Consider the following 12,360-nt stretch of genomic DNA (forward strand, 5'->3'; position numbering starts at 1 on the left):
ACCTTTTCCCACCCTGGATATTCTCACTCCAAAACTATATAACCCTTGGTTCACCCTGAATAAAGTGTATGCGTTCATACCCACCCCAAATAAAGAAATGTGAACACGCTAAGATTGTCTCAGAGAGCTGCTTCATTAAAGATTGTGGGAGAAGGCCTTTATCTAAAAGAGCCATAGCACTAAGATTCTCAGACAAGGTCTTCTCTTTCCCCACCCTCCCCAGCACTGGCTCCCAACCTGACTGGTTGGCAGCAGCATCTAAGGGAGAAAACAGAAAACTGGGAACTACAATACTCGTCCCTACCGTTCACTCTCTCCAGGTGGGCAGTGGTCCTGGATGTCCTGGAGGGAAGAGACATACAGCAGACCCCACCCATTCCAGACTTGCCTTGCCCAAGTACCTGACACCCTGGGAGAGAGGCGGAACCCGGAACCACTTTCAGGAAGTTCCTAAAACTGATCAGAATCTAGGCCACTCTCGGCCAAAGTAATCAATAAAAAGAGCTAAGCTACCAAAAAGACTGACACCAGACCAGCTGACATTAAAAATAAAAAAATAAAATAAAAAGGCATGAGCTGCCTAAAAAATGTTTAGACCAGAATCACTCGAAAAGGGCGACTCCAGCTTTTGAGCTGCCTGCATGCTTTGAAGTTTCCCGGTTCCCAACCTTTGTGAGCTGTCATTCATGCTGGGGTGGGCTTTAACGATGCTGCTGGCTTTGAGTCATGGATGCTCCTGTAAGTAACACGTCATTCATTCCTGTAAGTAACCCCAATAAAAGTGATTGGTTCACCAAGTTAACCTTTGGTAGTATCCTTACTTGTAGGAGGTTGGCCTGGTGCTGCTTGTATTCAAATGCTACATTCTGCACCCCAAGATCTGGCCGCTTCAGGAAGAGCAGATCCTCACGCATACCAGCTTTTGTTATGTAAACCTTACCCTCAAGTTCTCCAGGATTGGTTAACAAAGATGCTTACAGCCTATAGCTGGGCAGAAGAGAGGTAGGTGAGGCTGAAGGGGCTTGGAGTCTCAAAGAAGAAAAGACAGGAAGGGAAGAAGTAGCTATGGGGTAGGTGGATTGTGAGCACATGGCCATGAGAGCCTGTCCTATTGGAGTAGGAGCTGCCCAGGTGGAACATGGCAAGTGATGTCTTTGCGTTATTGACACAGGAAAGTAGACAAAATAGCATAGAGGGCTGATAATCTGCCCAGCTCTAGTGCTTTAAGGCTTATTATAAATCTAAAGGTATTGTCTTTTAACTGGAAACTAAAAGATCTAAAGTGAGGTAGAAAGATGACTAGTATTTACCACAACACGTACTTTGGTCTGTAATGGACTCCCCAAATCTGAGATGAATGAATATGTGTGTAGAAGCTCCTTTAAAAAGTTTTGTCGCTGGGCGGTGGTGGCACACGCCTTTAATCCTAGCACTTGGGAGGCAGAGGCAAGTGGATTTCTGAGTTCGAGGCCAGCCTGGTCTACAAAGTGAGTTCCAGGACAGCCAAGGCTACAAAGAGAAACCCTGTCTTGAAAAACCAAAAAAAAAAAAATAAAAAAAATAAAAAAAAAAAAGAAAGAAAGAAAGAAAGAAAGAAAGAAAAGAAAGTTTTGTCACCTCTATTAGTAGGATTGTTTATTTGATGTTTTTACACTATACTATGGTTTTCAGAACAGCTTACATATTTATACAGCCAAAAGAAACATAGACAATTAACTTGGAGGTGGCTTGTAAGAGAACATCAAAGAGTGAGACTGAGTGCTTTGCTTGATGTTTGTAACTATTGTATCAAGTTTGAAGAAGAGGACTTTATAAGTTACTCTTTCTCTGAGATGAATGCTTTTCAAAATCTTCACAGCCAATGAACCAGATTCTTACCCTCACCTAATGTCTGTGCCACCCTCCAAGCAGAACCATTGTTCATTGAAACAGTTGGTGTATGACTTCACAGATAGACCATCTTAATACACACAACATTTCTTAAATGAATGTAATGTGTTCTTTGTTGTCTGAGAATGAAGACAATCACTCCAGTCAAATAGCTTTGACCATAGCAGGAAATCTGTATCCAAAAATCGTGCCTACAATTCATTCCTTGGCACAGCAGAACTCTTAGCTATGATGAAGGTAAAATCCTTTAGTGGTGTGAGGGTCATTGAAGTACACAGTCTTATTACAATGAAATCCAATGTCTAAAAATTTGTTCTTATTTTGGACTTGTACCACTGTACGAGCCAAGATTTTAAGCTCTACTAAAAACAAAACAAACAAACAAAAAGAATTTATCTATTTATGTTCATTTAAAAAAACTAGTAGTAATGTATTATTTTAATACAGTTAATATGTTTAGAGTTATTTAAAATTTATATTGAGAAAGACATGTATTTTCAGTATTGCTGTAGATGACAGGCATCTACATAAGACTGTTCAATTGATTGTTGTTTTATATCAAATAACTTTTACAATACTCTTTTGTTTTGTTTTGTTTTTTGAGACAGGGTTTCTCTGTGTAGCCATGGCTGTCCTGGAACTGGCCTTGAACTCAGAAATCTGCCTGCCTCTGCCTCCCAAGTGCTGGGATTAAAGGTGTGTGCCACCACCACCTGGCTGCAATACTCATTTTTATTGTTACAATATTTTATAAATTTTAAAGAATATGACAAAATTTAAAAAAATAAAAGTATTGCAGGTATTAAAGGGGGAGTCCTTGGGAGCAGTTGGGGTACAAAAGGGAAAGAAGAATGTGATGTAATTCTATTTACTTAAAATACGTTTTTAAATGTTAACAAATTCAGATAAACTGAAATTATGTATCTTTTCTTATCATAATGCAATAAAACTTAAATCAATTAAAAAAAAAAAGGTTTTGTCACACAGGGTCCATGAAGACAGGAGGTCTTTCTGTCTCTTAGGATTTTCTTTGATTTCTTTCTTCAGTGTTTTAATTCTTTCACTGTAAAGATTGTTCATTTCCGGCCAGGTAGTGGTGGCACATGCCTTTAATCCCTGCACTTGGGAGGCAGAGGCAGGCGGATTTCTGAGTTCTATGCCAGCCTGGTCTACAGAGTTCCAGGACAGCCAGGGCTACAGAGAGAAACCCTGTCTTGAAAAATCAAAAATAAATAAATAAATAAATAAATAAAAAAGGATTATTTTGTTTTATGTGAGTACAGTGTTGCTGTCTTCAGATACACCAGAAGAAGGCATCAGATCCCACTACAAATGGTTGTGAGCCACTATGTGGTTGCTGGGAACTGAACTCAGGACCTCTGGAAGAGCAGTCAGTGCTCTTAACCGCTGAGCCATATCTCCAGTCCATTGTTATTATTTTTGAAACGATTGTGAATGGGGATATTTTAATGACTTTACTGACTCATTTATATTAAAATTATACTAGTCTGTTTGTGTGTGCATGCACGTGTATGAGCACACACACAGAAACACATGTAGGGCATGGTTATCACCATGTTCGTGTAAAGGCCATAGGATAACTCTCCAGAGTCAGTTCTGAAGAGTAGAAGAAAAGATCATTTAGTAGAAATATATAGCTTTTACTTAAAGGGCATGGAAAATTTTCCCTGAAATGAGCCAAGAAGCCAAAAATGTAGGCTGGCTAGTTCCAGAAACTGGTTGACCACAAAGGCAGGATGTGGGACATCTAGGTGGTTCCAGGGTTCCATTCACAAAGTGAATGACAATGATGATGATAAAACTATATTCTTGAAAATAATGAGTATGCAGGGTGTCTTCCTCATGACCCTATCATGGGTTGGGTCCCTCTGAAATTTTCCACTGTTTTTGTTATGTTTCCTTGGTTACCTCCTCACTCCCCCTGGTTTGTGATTTTTTCCTTTAAATACCCCACACTTCTTGTGCTCTGGGTCGAGCTCCTCTGCCCCTGCGAGGATTATGAGCTCATCCCCAGTATACTGGCTTGCCCACCTCCCACCAATAAACCTCATGCTGTTTGCATCAAGATCGGTCTCTTGTGAGTCTTTGGGTGGCTGTGTTCTCCCATGACTTGAGAAAGGGTCTTCCCTCACGGGGGTCCTTCAGTTCTACTTTCTTGTAACATGTGAGTCCTGGGGACTGAACTCAGGCTGTCGGGCTTGGCAGCAACTACGTTCATCCGCTGAACCATATCGCTGGCCATGATTCACTAATTATTTTGTTTTGTTTTGTTTTTGTTTTGTTTTTTCGAGACAGGGTTTCTCTGTGTAGTCTTGGCTGTCCTGGAATTCACTCTGTAGAGCAGCCTGGCCTCGAACTCAGAAATCTGCCTGTCTCTGCCTCCCAAGTGCTGGGATTACAGGTGTGTGCCACCACTGCCCAGCTATTTTCTTAGTATGTTTGTTACTGGTTATGATAGTTTGAATATGCTTGGCCCATGGAGTGGCACTATTGGAAGATACGGCCCTGTTGGAGTAGGTGTGTCTCTGTGGCTGTGGGCTTTAAGACCTAACTGCCTGGAAGTCCATATTCTGCTAGCAGCCTTCAGATGAAGATGTAGAACTCTCAGCTCCTCCTGCACCATGCCTGCCTGGATGCTGCCATGCTCATGCCTTGATGACAATGGACTGAACCTCTAAACCTGTAAGCCAGCCCCAATTAAATGTTGTCTTTTTAAGACTTGCCTTGGTCATGGTATTTGTTCACAGCAATAAACCCCTAACTAAGACACTGATATATAGGAAGGGTACTGATTTTTGTGTTGTGTTTTTATTCTTTGCTGAAAGTGTTAGCCAGATCTAAGAATTTTCTAGTGGGGTCTATTGTCTCTTAGGCCTCATCTGCACATAAAGACATTGCCTTTCTGATTTGCCTTTGTCTCCTTATGTTCCCTTCCAGTACTGTTGCCCTAGCTGAGCCTTCCAACTACTGCATTGTATATGAGCAGAGCAGTAGATGCCATTGTCTGTTCTTGATTTTGGTGAAAATCCTTTGATTTTCCCCATTTATATAATTAGGGCAGAGGTTCATCATAATAAGCCATTATTATATTGAGACATAGTCCTATTCCTAGTTTTTTCAGGACTTTAGATTAAGGGATTTTTGTTTTGTTTTGTTTTGTTTTTCAAAAGTCCTTTTTTGCATTTTTGATATAGTAGTGTGATTTCTGTGTTGAGCTTATTTATGGGATGTATACTATTATTGATTTCATTATGTCAAATCATCTCTGTATCTCTATATCAAGCTGTCTTGAACATGATGGATGATCTTTTGATGTGTTCTTGAATTCAGTTTGCACGGGTTTTACTGAGAATGCTTCCATCTGTGTTCACCAGAGAGATTTGCTTGTAATTGTATGTGTATGTGTGTGTGTCTGTCTGTCTGTGTGTCTATATTTTGTTTTAATGTTAGGACAAATCTGGCATTGCATGCAGTATGTCATAGCATTCTTTCTGCTTCTATTTTATGGAGGAGTTTGAGAAACATTTGATATTAGTACTTTAAAAGTCTGGTAGAATTGAATAGTCTATCCTTCAAAGTCTGGGCTTTTTTTCTTTTTTTTCTTTTGTCATTGTCAAGAGAATCTTTGTCGCTGGTTTGACCTCACTTTTGTTCATCATAAAACCATCTAAGTTATTTATTGCACATGCTTTGATTTAGGTAGGTTATGTGAATCTAGAAATTTGTGCAATTTAAAGGTTTCTTTTTCCAATTTAATGGAATACAAAAGTTTTTAATACAAGTTTTTCGTCTTACTAGTTTTCTGAATATCCTTATCTAATATAATGTCTCTTGTGAAAGCCTTTCTTATAGTTTCCATGCAAAGAAGTTGGCAGGGTAAGATGGCATTGGACATTCAGGGTAATGTTTGATAGTCCAGGAGAAAGTGCTATCTCTGGCTGTCTCACACCTGACCCTGGAGTGAAAAGCTGGTGGCCGGTGTTCTGAGTGTGAGAGCCAGAGCCCTGAACTCTAATTCAGGACTGGCTCATTTGCAGATGAAAGGAACACTATCTATAGGAATCAGGCATCTCTGAAGGGGCATGTTCCGGTCAGAGCCAGCTGAAAGCATTAGAAACAGGCAGCCAAATGCCGAGTGACTCAGAACACAGACCACAGTCAGGTATGATGTTCATGACTATGCTCAGCTCCCAGGACAGTGCTGCAGAAAGGCTGCAGGTTTATGTCAGCATGGGCTGTTTAGAGACAGAGCTTGCTTTCAGCTAACACATGCTACGCACACAACATGTAAAAGTTTAGATACCTTCTAAGCGTCAAGCATCTGAGCTTAGTGGCTCAGTGGCTCTTGCTCAGAGTCTCTCAGGAAGTTAACAGCAATATACATCCAGGGTTACGATCGTCTGGTGCTTTACGATCACTGAGGTTCCAGCATCAGTGTCCGAAATGGACAGCCATGTAGCCTATTGGAGAGAATCCTTAATTCTGTGTGAGCCTTTGGTAAGAGCCTCAGTTCTTCATCATGAGGCTTCTTGGTACTACAGGCCACTCCTGGAGCCTGACAGAGGAGGGAAATCTTGATGAAGGGAGGGAAAATCTTTCTTTGATCACTCTCCACCTTTATTTTTTGAGATAGGGTCTGTGGTGGTTTGAATAAAAATGGTCCCCATAGGTCCATAGAGAGTGGCACTATTAGGAGGGTGTGGTTCCTAATAAAAGAAGAGTGTCACTAGTGGGTGGGCTTTGAGGACTCAGTGTGTCTCTGTTCTCTTCCTGCTGCCAGATTTAGAACTCTTAGCTACCTCTCCAGCACCGTGTCTTCTGCCTGCATGCCACCAGGCTTCCCATCATGAAGACATAAGAGTTACCTTGGTCATGGTGTCTCGTCACAACATAAAACCCTTTCACAGAACCTGAAACTCATCCATCAGTTCAGCTGCGCTGGCTCTGCCTGCCTTCCCACTCTATCTGAGTTTTTCAGATCTGAACTCGGTTGGCTCCTTGGCTTGAGCAGCAGGTACTTTGCTTGCAGAACTAGCCCCAGTGCTCCCGAAATTTAAAAAAAAAAAAAAAAAAAACCACATGTTTTCTAGTCATGCATTCAGATCTCTAGGTGACAGCTTTCCTGACAGACCTCTGCATCTAAACTTTTGCTTGGAAATCACTTCACACTCAGGCAGACTAGTTTGCTTCTGAGGCAGCTGACAATGTCCACAGCCACCCGGTCCCAGCTCCTGATATGCAGTTTCCTCCATTAATACCTGAGAACTTCTTTTTTTTTTTTTTTTTTTTTTTTTTTTTTTTTTCCCCGAGACAGGGTTTCTCTGTATAGCCCTGGCTGTCCCGGAACTCACTCTGTAGACCAGGCTGGCCTTGAACTCAGAAATCTGCCTGCCTCTGCCTCCCAAGTGCTGGGATTAAAGGCGTGCGCCACCACCGCCCGGCCTGAGAACTTCTAAAGAAGGCTCTTTAGACTGTTTAGAAGTAAACAATTAAAAACTTTCAGGAAGTTCCTGAAACTGACCTATGACCCCAAGGTCAGATAAGCAGTAAGGACTGCTGAAGAGACTCCAGACAAGACTAGCTGACTGTCAGAGATGACTCTCCAGCTCATTGAGCTGTCTACAATGAGCTTGGGAGTCCAGCTTTTATGAGCTGTTACTCATGCTGGAGTGGGCTTTGGATGACACAGATGTCTTTGAGTTACTTCTGACCCTATAAATAACCCCTCACCCAATAAACTCATTGGCAGAGGACTTTGGTGGTATCCTATTTTGGTCTGTCATTGGTTCTCTATCTGGGAGAGAGACACTTGTTCATATCTCTCCAGGTATTGTGCCAGTGTCCCCATCAGCATCTTGAAGCAACTGGAAGTAATTGGGAAACCTGTTACGCAGCACTCGTCTGCTTCAGTTGTGTCTGCATGACAGGTCTAAAAAACCTGTTCATAGACCTGAGGCGCACGCTTCACAGTGAGCCAGTCATAGTGAGCCAGTCTCCTGAGGTGGCTGGTCGATAACATCTCCTAACTCAAGATGTGTTCCAGATTGATCTCTGCTAAAGTCTGTGGAGAGATCTGCATGCTTTCTTTATTCAGGCATAAAGGTGCCCTGAGAAATATTTTGTTATAGCTAAAATTGAGATTTAACATTGTTTCCTGGCCTCCACAGTGTTTCAATGATCCTAATTGATTTCCTAGCTGTTATTAGCTTGGAATTTTTACAAGGGAAGCTGCCTTAGCAGACTCTAATTCTTAGAGTCCCTAGAATTAGCAATAAAGGTCAGACATTATTGCCTACTGATTCCCACAAAGATGCTGCCTTATCAGACAGGGTACCTCCAGAGTTAGAGATAGTAGTCAAACACTATTGCTACCTGTAATTATAGTTAGAACTCTAAGAGCAAGCAGTACCACAAAAGGCAGAATTGCTTTACAAACTAGAGAGTAGTTGAAAAGCTTCCTGAACTAATGTTTGCATTACAAGCCAAACCATTCCCAGGAGCTGCTAGAATGGGACCTCCTGGTGCTTACCTGCTTCTGACCACAAGAGAGTTTGCTTAGGGCTGCCAAGATAGCCCAGCGAGAAAGAGCACTATTGTTCTTCCAAAGAAATCATTTACACCTGGCTATTTGATTTTACTGACTTTGTGACTGCTACCTGCCTACGCCCTGACATTCGCCCTGTTTCTGTATACTATATAAGCCTGATTCTTATTTTATGAAAATAAATTCAGAATTTATGTATTTATGAAAATACATTCAGAATCTGCACTCCCTTGTGTCGTTTCTGTCTGTCACGCACCGAATTCCTAGCCCACCAGGCCAAAACTCTCATCACCCTGCAGAACAAGGGGGTCCCCGAAGAAACCCAGTCCATGGCAGAAACCTCAATATTCTAATTTGAAATATTCCCACCCAAATCTGCTGCTTCTCTTCCCGTGGCTTCAGCGGACAGCACTAAGCAGCAGACTCCAGAAGACCCAGTCTTTGCATTCCTAACAGACTCGCCTTGTTTTCCTGCAAGCACTGGAAACTTATTGAGGCTGTCCAAGGCTTTCAGCCACTCTCAACAAAGTTTTTTTTTTTCCACTTTCAAAGCCTCTTCCACATGTGAGGTTTTGTAAAAGCAACACCTGCTTCAGTTACCAGTAATCACAAAAATTTAGCCATAGTCTTTGTGGGTTAAAGCAATAAATTTAGTTTATTGTTGTATAGTTTGTGACTTGTCAGGTTTCTGGGAATAGCTTAGCTAGGTGATGCTGACTCAGCATCTCTCATGAAGGTATGAGCTGGGGTCGCAGTTCGACACATTCTGAGTCATATAAGGCCTTCCACGGGACACTCAAAGCATGGTAGCTACTTCTCTAGAGTAGATATGTGACAAGTGAGGTGGGGAGAGAGGGAGAGGGATTGTAGGGAGGGCGCAGTAAGCTCTTGTCCCCATGCGCACCTAGGCTACAAGGCTCCCTGCAGCACCTCCCTGTAAGTGGGAACAGAGGAGATGGGGATGCTTTCCTTCAGGCACCTTCCCCAGCTATCCTGAAGCACCAAAGTGCCGCTTCTACTTTTGTTCCAGTTTCTTTAGAGAGGTCGTTCAGAGAAAAATTCTTTCGCTAACCTTTAGATCAAGGGCGGTATTCTTCACAGTGGCCTGCAGTCAGCACTTTGGTTTAACTTTGCCCTCCCTCGTTTGTTAACTCAGCTTGGACTCATTGTCCCTTGGAATTTGGTTCCTTATTTCCTAATGAAAAATCAAAACAACTTTGCAAGAGCAACTAGCGGCAGGCAGCCACTGACTTGTTGCTCACCCAGCTAGGAGGATTTATCGGGATGAATCAATCTCTCTCTTTCTCTCTCTTTTTCTCTCTCTCTCTCTGAAAAGATTCTGTGACTATGGCTGGTCCTCATTTCATTCTAGGTGATAATACACTGGTGGCTTATCCTCATGATTCAGTTGTTTAAAAATAAGACATCAGGTCTACTTGGTGAGTTCCAGGACAGCCAGGTCTACATAGTGAGATTCTGTCTCAAAAACACAAACAAAACCCAACAAAACAAAACAAATAGCAACAACCAAAACAAAATATACAACACGCCTGTCCTCTATTCGAGGTAAGACTCAAGGCAGTATGTAACAGCCCGACATTTCAGACTAGAATATGAACCATCCTGTTTGAAGGTGGTGAGCTACTTAACATGTATGGTCTGTCTCCACACATAGTCACGCAGATCAGAAAAAGCCACCCTAGGTTGGCTTACACAACAAACTCTTTGTAGGGCACTAACACACTAACACACTCAGAATAGAGTTCCTTCCCAAGAGGCTATCTCCAAATCCCATCACAGTGAAAGTTAGGATCAGTGTCTGAATGAGACGTGTAGAAGTCACAGAATTTGAAATCCATATGAGGGAGGTCAGGAAATGAATCCACCACAGTGTGACAATTTCGCAATGTGTTCCTGTTGTAGATTGAGCCATATTTTCTAGAATTCTCTTTGCTTGTGTGTTTCTAGTTTGGTTGAGGTGGAATGTGTTCGAGAAGATATAGTGAGTGAAAGACTGTAGTTGGTCTATAGAACTCCCTCCTGATGCTGTTCTGTTGGCTGACTCTCCTAGTGTGCTTCATCTCTGCACAAGTATATGAGTTTAGTTTCACAAAGAACAGCTTGGGCTTTTGCAGGGCATGCTTAGCACCACAGTGAGAAACAAGAAGGACAAATACAGGGCTCTGTCCATCAGGTTTCGCTGACTCACGATCTTCTCTTACCAATTTTGCTTTGTGTGTCAACTTTGGCCTTTAACATGGGATATGGTTACCTAGCAACACTTCACAGCCAGCTTGTATAACTAAGCTGAGATCCTGCAATGAGGATGCATGTGCTTCGGTTTCTGAAGTTCATCAGGACCCTTGGATGAGAAGCTCTGCAGCCAGGGCTTAGCTTTGCAGTTTCGCCAGCCTCCCCAGGGGAGAATACAAGGACCAAATTCAGCGTAATCCCCTCATTTTGCAGTTAAGGGGACAAATGCAAAGGCCTAGATCATTTTGTTGGGTTGCCCAAAGGGGGAGCAGGAGAGTCCTCAGTGATGACTCCTGTGAAGAGCAGACTTTCCTCAACCAGAAAAAGGCCCAGAAGTCCAGTTACAGGAGACGGCATCTCTACATTACACTCTACTCATCCCTCACCACAGGCTAGCAAACTGTGGCAAGGCAGTCCTGAGAATATAACATCCCATCTATTAATAACAGTGTTATTAAATCAGAGACTAGTACTGATGCTTAAGGAGCTAAATTTAGCAAATAGAGAAAAATGATATGTAATTAGTCATATCTATTATTTCCTTGTCTACACAGTTTGAAAGATGTTGAAGGAAGATTCAAAAAAGGGTTACTTGTTTAGTTTTAATGCAACAGTGTCTCCTGTAACCCAGGCTGTCCTCAAATGTGACAATGTAGCCAAGGAAGGCTTTGAACTTGTTCTTGGCCTCCGTCCCCTGAGTGCTGGGTCAAGGGCGGATACCAACATTCCTGGTTTTATTATGCAGTACTGGGACATCCAACCCAGGGCTTTGCGCATGTCAAGCATTCTACCAACTGAGCTAAAGTCCCAGTCCTTGAAAACACTGAGAGCTTTTGAGCCTTCTGTCCCAATTACTTATTTACTTACTTTTTTTTTTTTTTTTTTTTTTTTTTTTTTTTTTGGTTTTTTAAAGGCAGGGTTTCTCTGTATAGCCCTGGCTGTCCTGGAACTCACTCTGTAGACCAGGCTGGCCTAGAACTCAGAATCTGCCTGCCTCTGGCTCCCAAGTGCTGGGATTAAAGGTGTGCCCCACCACCACCAGGCTTACTTATTTTGAAACAGGGTCACACTACGTAGCTCTGGCTATTCTAGAACTTACTGTGTAGACCAGGCTGGCCTCAGACTCACAGAGGTCTGCCCTACTCTGCCTCTCAGGAGCTGGGATTAAAGCTATGAACCACTGCACCTGGCCTCTTTCCTCCTCCTCCTCTTCTTCTTCTTTTTGATTAGTTTATTTATTTATCTACTTTACGTCCTGATCATGACCTCCATCCTGCTGCCTTCCCCAAGACCCCCTCCCCAAAGAAGGGGTTTCCCCCCCAGGTATCCATCTACCCTGGATATCTAGTCACTGCAACCTATCCCACTGAGGCTAAACAGGGCAGCGCAGTTAGAGGAACAGAATCCACAGGCAAGCAACAGAGTCAGGGACAGCCCCCACTCCAGTTTTTAGGGGACCCACAGGAAGACCAAGCTGCACATTTGTTACCTATGTGTGGGTACTTAGGTCCAGCCCATGCTTGCTCTTTGGTTGTTGGTCGTTCAATCTCTGGGAACCTCTAAGGCTCCAGGTTAGTTGACTCTGATGGTCTTCCTGTGGCGTTCATATCTCCTCTGGGTTCCTCAATCTACTTTTTTCTCCTCCTCCTCCT

Source organism: Mastomys coucha, unplaced genomic scaffold, assembly GCF_008632895.1.
Source record: "Mastomys coucha isolate ucsf_1 unplaced genomic scaffold, UCSF_Mcou_1 pScaffold8, whole genome shotgun sequence".
Taxonomy (NCBI): domain Eukaryota; kingdom Metazoa; phylum Chordata; class Mammalia; order Rodentia; family Muridae; genus Mastomys; species Mastomys coucha.